Here is a 10387-nt window from a genome sequence, read left to right on the forward strand (position 1 = left end):
GACAAAATGAAGGCGTGTTCAAGCGGACCAAAGGGTGGATGCAGGGCCGGCCTTTAACGTGGGCGAGATGGACTGACGCCCAGGGCACTGACCTTCAGAGGGGCACAGGGCCTGACTGCAGCAGTTTCCCTCTGACTTGACTGCAAAGAAAAGTGTGCTAAACACTGGCTCCTGAATTCACATTATCTGTTTTCTCCACATGACTTTCCTTTCTCATATCCCGCTCACGTTCCCCCCACCCCTTCCATTTGCTCAACACACTGAATTTGGTTTTGTCAAGCGCGCTATCTGTCCATAGGCCACCTCTGGGTGAATGGAAAGGGCTTGAGATTACTGCAGAGCCAGGTTACATGCAGGGCGTCTCATGTAGCCTCTCTGCACAGTCAATGCATAGGAAGTCTTGGAGACAGCACGGGAAGGTAACCCATAGACCTGTTTCCAATATTTACAGAAATACAGAAAGGAAAAGAGGCATTTTCCTATCTCCGTTCATGGGTAAAAATCATTAACAACAGAATAATTTGGGGAAGCTTAATTATGATCAAATTAAAGAGATTAGCACATACAGCGTGCTTAGAAACAGAGGACGTGGGTGTGAAGCGCTTTATACAAACATAATAATTGTATTAATATTAGTAATCATGTTTCCGTGAAAAGTTGTGAAGCCATGGCTATGGTAGCATTGAGCCTAGGACTCACAAGCAAACCTATACTGGCACTCCCTCAATGGAACACCGAATTTAGTTAACATTAGTTAATTTAACCACTTTACCAGCAGTAAAAGGTGCCTCGAAGAAGCGACATCAAGGAGTTGCAATAGTACTGTTAAAAACCTGCTGAACTATGTTGAAGATAGGGCTTATTTAAAAAAAAAATAGTTTGACAAAGACAACTTAACACACACATGAATCAGAAACTCGCATTGACACGTCATGGAATAGGCTGTGGATATATTTCTTTTCAATGTAGCCTTTGAGTACACTGTTGATCCCAATCAGACTGTAAAACAATTATACTTCATGTATGCGAGATATGAACCACTGATAACAGAATTATTGAAATGTAGAATTAGTCAGCTATTAAATTGCTTAGAAAGGACTTGAGAAACTGTGGCTAATGAGTTGTAGAAATATGACGGTAATGAAGATCTGCTTGAGACAGAGCTCCCAACTATTAATATATTTCAAACTGTAGAATGTTTTCAGTCCCCTGCAGTGCTACACCAGCTTTCTTAAAAAGAGAGTCAGGGACAGTTGAGGATGACGCGATATTTTTTATTTCATCTTGAGACCTTTGAGATGTGTGATTCAACTGCACTTGTTAATATAGACTTATGAAATGCCATAATGTGGTTTGAAAGCATATGGTGTCTGCAATCGTCGATTTATAACAGGAGCTTGGCAAACATGAGAGTAGATTTTAATATTGCTTTCTGTTAGCTGTATATCGTTCATGATTAACTTAAAAGGACTACACTAAGATTATAAAGTAAATGTAAAAAAAGGAATGTAGGTCTTTACTGAATTTCAAGCATCCTATTATTCTTATTTAAATGTATAGTTATCAAACCACTAGTATTTTCTATTGTACTTAATTTGTTGGCAACTTTGCATGTGGCCCTTAATGGTACCATAATGGTGCACTTGATGACATCACAAGTAGCTCCAATTCAAATCGAGCTACTGTGAGCCCCCTGCTTTAATTAGGATGTAAACTTCTATTACTCTCTATGTAGTATAGTATGGCATATATTTCCTGGTTACTAATGTAATTTCTCTTTCTGACATTCATATAACCATTCTCTCTACTACAACTCCGTCTTCAATGTTTCTGCTGCAAAAGTTGCGCGTCCAGGGCTTCGAGGCAGACATTTTGTCCCACCTTGATGGTGATCACAATGAATTCATTGGTTTGTCTGCCCCTTTAAACATGCGCACTTAATTATAGCCATATTTCTAGACCCAATTGGAATCCGGATCCTCTTTGTAGGACATGATAAATTGATCGCTTGAGGGGAGTTGCATATAATCTACCTAGTTGTAGTCCTCTCATCCACTGTCACACTCTTTTCAGTCCTACCTCTTCCCTTCTAGTAGCTGTTACTGTGGCAAGGGTGCGCTGGGGCTAAGTCAAGCAGAATAGTCTGGACAGAGAGAGGAAGCACAGAGATGGGGCATACACCAGCCCCTCTCTCCACCCCCCACCCCCACCAATTTTTCATTTTAAAGTTATTCTGGTGTTTCTAAAAGTAACCATATACTTACAAATGGCTAAGTGTTCCAAGTAAGGTGTACATTCAGACCCTTTGGATGATTGCTTCTGGTTTAAATTTTTTCTAGTATTTATTATTTTGTTGAGAACAGGCCAGGCCTCTTCAAGCACAGGTGTGCTGTACACAATCGAGATACCGTGGCATGTCACAGGGTGTCTATAATAGGTGTGATTGGTCACTTTGGGGTACATCTATTCCCTGTGGCTGCTTGTTAGCAAGTAGTACCCTCGCTGGGAGCTCTTTCTTGGGTGAGCTGGGGTCTGTTTCCACCTGTGATCTGGGAGTGTAAAAGGTGAGAGGATAAGGCCCTTCCATCCATTTTATTAGGCTCTTATGTGTGATACTACTGACCTATTCTTGGTATGTGTTTGATCCAGAACCTGTAACAAAACAGGGCAACATTCATGCAACTGGCAATCTCTAACAGTACTGTTCCGTGCCTCTGGGGGCAGACTCTTTCTGTTTATGTTTTCAATGAGGCTGCAAAGCCTTTTATTTATCATTGTAAAAGTAGGGTGTACACAATACTAGATATGACAACACTTCCGGGGAGCAACATCTGTTCCCCGAAATCTCCAAACGATCAGTGTTTAGAAGTGCACTTCGGAACACGGGCTACCCTGTGCTTTGTGCGGTGGTAGCTCTCGCACTGACAGGCAGCCATGCCTGCAGCATCTTTAAACTCCCGAACTTCCGGGGGTTAAAACACACGCAGAGATGCCTAATGACTACACTTGCCGGAAGTGTCCACACATCCGGTGACTTAGGGGCGTGAATTAACGAGAGCCACGGGAAGCAGTTACTGACCCTGGCCTCTTTGTACCTTTGACCTCAAGGGCCAAGAAAGATGCGCCAGGAAAAGAATCTTAGCTAAGTAACCAATAGCTGTGTCCCCCGGGCCTTCTCAGGAGTGACACTGAAGGGTTCCCAGACACAGAAGCACGAGAGGCTTAAAATGCAACCACGGGCGACGTTCAAGGTGGTCATGTGACTTCATAGGCAGCGAAAACAGCCCGATACAAATATTTATCATTAATCTCTAGAAAGCTGTTATAGAATAATTTAAGCGATACAAAAGGGGATGATGGATGGAGCGTTTGAGCAAATCAAACACTCACCCCCAGTCAACTGATCTGGGTTTAATCCATCACTATTCTTTAGCTCACTCCGCCACCCCAGTTCAGACATGGCCATATGCAAATCAGTCTGACCCTGTGCCTCATGGGAACAGTCCAGCCCGAACTGCCAAGCCATGTCTTCCCTGGACCAGAAACAAGCATCCTGGGACCGGTTTCAGATTCATAATCCTCATCAGCCAGGCTATCTTGAATCCAGTGGCAAAGTGAGCAAGGGACTCACGTCTGAGCATACCCTGCCAACTTAGGGCGAACAAAGCGATACAAAAGGGGATGATGGACGGAGCGTTTGAGCGAATCAAACACTCACCCCCAGTCAATTGATCTGGGTTTAATCCATTATAATTTAAAGCACGGTCACACAATATGGTCAGATTAAAAAATAAATGTGTTTCTACACGATACTACTCTGCCTACTGCAGCATGGACAATGTATATCAGTGGGAGGAAGGGCGTCTGTGCCAGCATGTCAAGTTATCAACATCAGGAAAATGCACATAGACCTAATCTGAATGGAAGGAGTGTAGACATTCTATAATTTATCTAGAAAATCTGCCACAGATGTGGCGCACATGTCGTACATTGGACTCCCCTCGTATTCAAGTGGATGAAGCACATTGAATACCTTTTTGCTTGGAATAAACATGCCCAATCCTGCTGTGTGACCCGGAAGGCAATACCCAATAGAGATTGGCTGTCCACAGATGGTTTGGCACAGGGAACCTTTGGATGTGGGATATGACAAAAAAAACGAATATTTACTGTAAACACGTCAAAGGGTAAAGTGAAGTTATGACTAGCTTTTGTCATAATACATTAACGTGTTTAAAAAAAACCTCAAACATTCACTTAAAAAACACAGTTAAGGCCCATTTATGGTTGTGAATTAAAAGCTAAAAACACTGAATTAGCAAGTTGTGGTTGGGAGCACAATCTGTAACTAATACAGCAGCTGTGCAAACAGTAACTCGCACACCAGATGCAATGCTTATGACCCTACAATGTTTTGTTTACCAATCAATAACAACACCTAAAAGTAAAATGTAATTAAACAACAACACATATTCAATCCAAATAATGATAGTACATTCCTAGTTCTTTCTGTCAAAGCGGTATGGGTAATATGAAGTGTAATCCCAAGAGTAAGATTATTTACAACATTTGTAATCAAACCTGTTTCCTTGAATGAGAGGTCATGATCATTGCATTTGGCGTGTGATTTATGTATTGCATGGTTGTTGTGCAATGGATTGTGCCCCTAATCATAACTTGCAAATTTAATGGGTTTTTCTGCTTTAATGTTCAACCATAACTGCACTTTAACTGCGTTTTTGAGTGTAGATAGATAGATAGATACTCACCATAACTCAGGGGGTCATGATTCGCCAGAGACAAAGCCTCCAGTGGGCGATGATGCTCCTCCAATCCCTCAACAAGTGTAATAAATAGCGTATAACATTCTGGACATCTGTGCACATCATTTTTGGGCATGTCCTTTTCTGTATTTGTTTTTCAAATAAGATATTTAACCAAAACAAGGAAGCAAGTGGTTCAAACTGAGCAGTGAGGTAACATCACATTGAAGAGGCCTTGTTTACATTGGCAGAATTATTTTCATGTGTTACGTAATTGTAATGTGCCATCTGGAATGCAGGCAACTGTATCGCTGTCAGGTTTGCTGTACTGTAGTAATAAACTGCCATCAGAACTTTACACTGTAGTAATAGATGTGTGAATATGCATTTATTAATGCAGTTGTGTTAAATGTGTTACTGTAATAATAGAAGTGTGGCTGCGCATTTATTAGTGCAGTTGTACTAAATGTATTATTGGAGAACACAGACATTTTCACTGGCATGGCATGTGTGTGTGTGTGTGTGTATATATATAAGGCCTCAACAGTGGGGAAGAGATGGCATTTCATCTGGGGAAATGAGACACACTAACCTCCGTACTGTATTGAGAACTTGAATTTAAACATTGTCAGACTATAATGCTGTTATGAGACCTAGTCTGAATTGCAATGTATCTCCTATGATTCGGTATTCCATAAACACATGTGATGGTTCCGTATATTGAATATCTGAATATTTAAATATTTGACAGTTGTCAGGTGAACTGGAATTTTAGACAGATTTATATGATTTAATCTGTTTTTCGTGATGACGTTTTGAAATTATGAAATTAGGTCTGCAATAGGATGTGATTCATTCTCTGTATTTGAAAAGAAATACCTTTTAGTGCAGAGGAACTAAGTAGAGACTATTCTAACTTTGCAACCTATAATGAAATGAATTGCTAAGCAAGATTGTTTGATGTTACTGCCAGAACTTGAGACATTGATTGAATCTAGTGTGATTATCTAGCTGTGCTCATTTGCAATATATAGTTTTCATGCCATATTCTATCCGCCGTTATACCTACTGCATTTAGCCGCATTCAAATTCTATTTCATTTATAAGTAACTTTTCAATATATGATACAAAATGTGAAGTTATATAATATGATGGACAGTACTGGCTTGTAAGATAAAAAAATAAGGGACATTAGCCAATCCACGGCTTGATCTTCGTTCATTTTATGAACTAATGTATATTATTTGCACCACGACTCTATCAGGGTAAATGCCCATCTATGGGCCTGATCTCACCTAATGCTAATAATGAGCTCTATATATGACATTGAAGTCATTTAAAGATGGCGCGCCCTTTCATTGTTGTGGCGAAAGTCCCTTGTCTATGTTGATGTCCGAAATAATGTTTGCGGCTTTAAAAACATGTCTACATGGTATTCAGTTTAACACACACTGACGAAGGCAGCGCGCCGAAACGCGTCTGTGTGTGCCCCTTCCGCAATAATAAAATCAGCGTGATCGACAGTATTGTCTTCCGAGTGCTGTTTGTCTTCTTGCAACTATCAAGGGGAATTGGAGCGTCCTATATATATATATATATATATATATATATATATATATATATATATATATTTATATATATTTATTTATGTGTGTGTAATTGTGAAATAATGACTGTGCATTTCATATATATATATATGTATATACAGCCGCGGCCCGTGGAGGGAGTTCCGGTGGGGCAGAAAGGCAGGCGGGGGAGGGGCAGGGTGGGGGGTGCTAAAAACCGGAATATGGATAATTGGAGGTAAGTAAACAGTTTAATTAATAAAACTAATTTCGTAGCGCGCGCTGCATCGCATTTTGCGATGCAGGGCGCTATGAAATTCATTTTATTTATTAAATTGTTTACTTACCTCTAATTATCCATATTCCGGTTTTTAGCAACCCCACCCTGCCCCGCCCCGCCTTTCTGCCCCACCGGTACTCCCTCCTCGGGCCTTGGCTATATATATATATATATATATATATATATATATATGTATATATCCACTCCATTTACACACCAATTACACACCAACACAACTACCATCATACGTGCAAATTCCCACCATTGTACATGCACACATCTCACGTCAAACCGTTAAACATCGATACACCTGCTATTCTATGCCAACACATCAACCATCATGCACCCACCCTGCTGCTGTTTAACATTGATCTAGAGCAGTGATACTCAAAGTACGGACCTGTCGACTGAAAATGCACCCCCCCCCGTGATGCACCCCCCCCTTGGTAAACAGCGGCAAAGCTGCTGTTTACTTCCTGAGCATTAATATTCAGAAAAAAAGTTAAATAAACAGATAAGCATTTATTTGGTGATTAAATGATGTTATGAAGTAACTATGGTGGTGTCCTGCACTACTCAACTTTAGTTAACCTGCAAATAAATGCTTGTCCGTTATTATTTTTTTTTAATTACACCTCCTTACACAATCACTGACGCACCCAGACCCTACTGCCACCCTGCTGGCATCAGTGCGGCCCTTGGTCACACCACAGACCATATGTTGTGGCCCCTGGGAAAATGTTTGCGAGGACCCATGCTCTAGAGGGTTGCTTCACTAAATCAGCCATCATACAATTTTTAATGTACCTTTAAAGTGGCCAGAATTAGCTTGTAAAACATGCTATTGTCAGGTTTTCTCAGGTAATACCAGGAGTGAGAGATGAGCTTGACTTAGTACATTTGGGTTGGATCATAAAGTGAATATAGCACCTAAGCTTGGGAATTTCTTCGTCTTTTATGGTGAAGCCACTGTCAATACATTAGTGAATATCACCTCTCTTTCAAATTACATTTTTATGGGGCTCCTTATGTATTTCAGAAGCCATTGCATTATAGCTGAACAATTAATGTATAATACAAAGGTGCTTTCTCAAGTATAAATGTGTACACATCCATGTAAAAAAAATGAATGTATAAAAAATCAGAGAAGGCCTGGTTTAATAAATAGACGCAATAACATCAGCACAAATAAAGCGTTCTGTCGGAACATGATGTGCCCTATATTGTCCCTTTGACCCATGTAGAAGCCTCGTAAAATGATATAAAAACATTAATTAAAAGTCTTACTTTATCAGGTTGTTTTTTTGGGAATCTCTGGAGATTCTTTTTTTGCGGCCGTTACTTCTCATGTTTCCCCCTAGCCATGCATATGTGGTTTCCAGCCTGACTATAGTTTCTTTGCTGTGGTGGCTATGCTTTTTAAAGGGAGGGGTGCTCCTTAATGGGGGTGAAGGGGGTGTTTCAGGTTTTTTGGTAATCTTCAACAAGCCCTAGTTAGGTGCCTCTTTCCTCTCCCCTCTGGTTGTCGTTCCCCCTCATCTGCTTCACAATATCATGTTGCAGATGTGTTCGAAACAAAACACTCTTAGGACACAATAGAGCAGAACACTGCCTGGGAGTGAATCCTGCCTCGTGGCCAATTAATATTCTGCTAAAAGCGGCAGCAAAGTTGAAACCAAACAAAAACGCCACATGCAAGATATGTTAGACCACCTTCGATTTGGCTCACATTTCCAAGGATAATATGCCCACGCAAATGTTTTTTGTTCCAAGGCTGGGCTAAAAATGAAAGCTCCCAGAAGCGATTTCCATCGAACGCTGCGCTACACCATGTTTCAGTCCAATTAAAAGGAATGGAAGCCGGGAGTTCGGCCATCGCGGGTAAAGGTGGTTAAGAGTCTCCGGGTGAAATATATAATCAGGAACTTCTGTGGACAAGGTGCGAAGGGACCCTCCCTTCCTTCCTGTAATATGTTGTTTCATTACTTGAGTACAGCGCAGATAAACAGCGCGGGCAGAGCCAAAGAAAAGTAAGTTCGATCAATAGCGAAGATGGTTATTAAGATAATGCGTTAATAGCCCGCGATGTAATACGTTTTGCATCGAACTTTGAACTTCTCCCGACTGGTGAAAAAAGGACGCAAGGAGAAAATATCAAGGGGGTTAAGGTTTTAATTAGGAGCTCTTATCCAAGTACACCCTCTATCGAGCTAAGGCTGATATTATCAATTAATAGTAACATTCATTCAGCAGCTCTTGACGTGAGGTGTACAGAAAACACTCTTTGGGTATCGATGTAGTTGGGAGGGGCGAGGGGAGAGATAAACGAGATCACGTGCAGGTGTGAGGGGTTCTCTCGAGTTTAGAGGGAGGGATGTGGTCGTTTTTTTTTATCTGCGTCAGAGTTTTTTTTATCTGCGTCGCAGTTTTTTTTTTAACTGCGTCACAGGGCCCTGTGAGGCAGCGGTCCGGTACCTGGATATCAGGGCTAGGTGTCACGCAGAGTGTTTGCGTTTCCTGTTCCATAAATTAATAAAAGGCATTTGCACATACATCAACTCCTTCCCCCGGAAGAAGGGCCCCAGAAGCAACAGAACTAATCACGGCCTCTCCACATGAAGGGGAGACATTTCAATGCTCTAATTAGAGTAATTAGAATAATACGCCTCAGCCTGTACGGGGCAAGACAGTGTGTACAAACAACTTTATTTAATATGTACAGTTAATCAGTGGTGCGTGTGCGCAGGGCTGCTCGGCGCAATAAAACCAACCTCGTCCGCCCAAACAATCCGGCACAAATGAGGTTCTTAATGAGTGAGGCCGCAGTGGAGAGGCGCCGGGAGGAGGTGGCTCACTGCAGGGCCCTGTGTGCGTGCGGGCCTGGCCTTGCAGGGGGCTGTGGGGGGAATAATACAGGGAGAAATGTACTACAATGTGAGGTAACGGCACGGTAGCAACAGTTGTGGAACTGTGCTATGTTGGGCCAAAGGGAGACTGAAAAACAACTCACATCTGCTAGGATAAGGCCTGTTTTTCTCTAGCAGGCTTTATTTAGCATGCAAGGGTGTGGGTGTTCTGTCAAGCATTCATTTCTTGCTGGAAGGTGGCCTTCCAGTACAAACACTATGCATTAAGACCCACAGGTGATTGCATGGGAACCCCACTGGACCACCCATGGACGACCCCTTGGCTCAAAGCAGTACTAAGAGCTACTTTGCTTTTTATTTATTTATTTATTTAATGCAGTTTTATAAGGCGCGAACTTTACCAAAAGGTGTCAGAGCGCTTTACAAAATACCAGGTAAGTTACAGAAGGTACACAGGATAGAATAAACACGCTAACAAGTTACATATATTGCTTTACTTTGGCTAGCCTTCCCATGCCAATTTTTCTATGCATTGGAAAGTAAATACCACCACAGCGCTTTGCACAGGATTTGCTTTATATAAAGTAATGCAAACCCTGCACGTAGCACTACTAAATCTGGGCGACAGTGTGTGACCCTGGCCCTGCTTAGGGGAGCAAGGCTGCCTGCCATGGGGTTATGGGGAGAGTAACGCAGGCCAAGAACCAGAGTACTCCCTGGGTAGAGGTATTCATAGAACATGTGTGACCCAGGAGTGACCCAGGCCAGGGAGATGTGATGGAAAGCATACTGCATGTGTATGTCGCTGACATGCCAGGGATCAGAGTCTTATAGGGGCTGCGTAAGTATTAACGCAGTATGTGTGCGCGCCCCTGAACCAGGCTGGTGGGTGAGGAGGGAAGATAATACAAT

Source organism: Lissotriton vulgaris, chromosome 6 (genome assembly GCF_964263255.1).
Source record: "Lissotriton vulgaris chromosome 6, aLisVul1.2, whole genome shotgun sequence".
NCBI lineage: Eukaryota > Metazoa > Chordata > Amphibia > Caudata > Salamandridae > Lissotriton > Lissotriton vulgaris.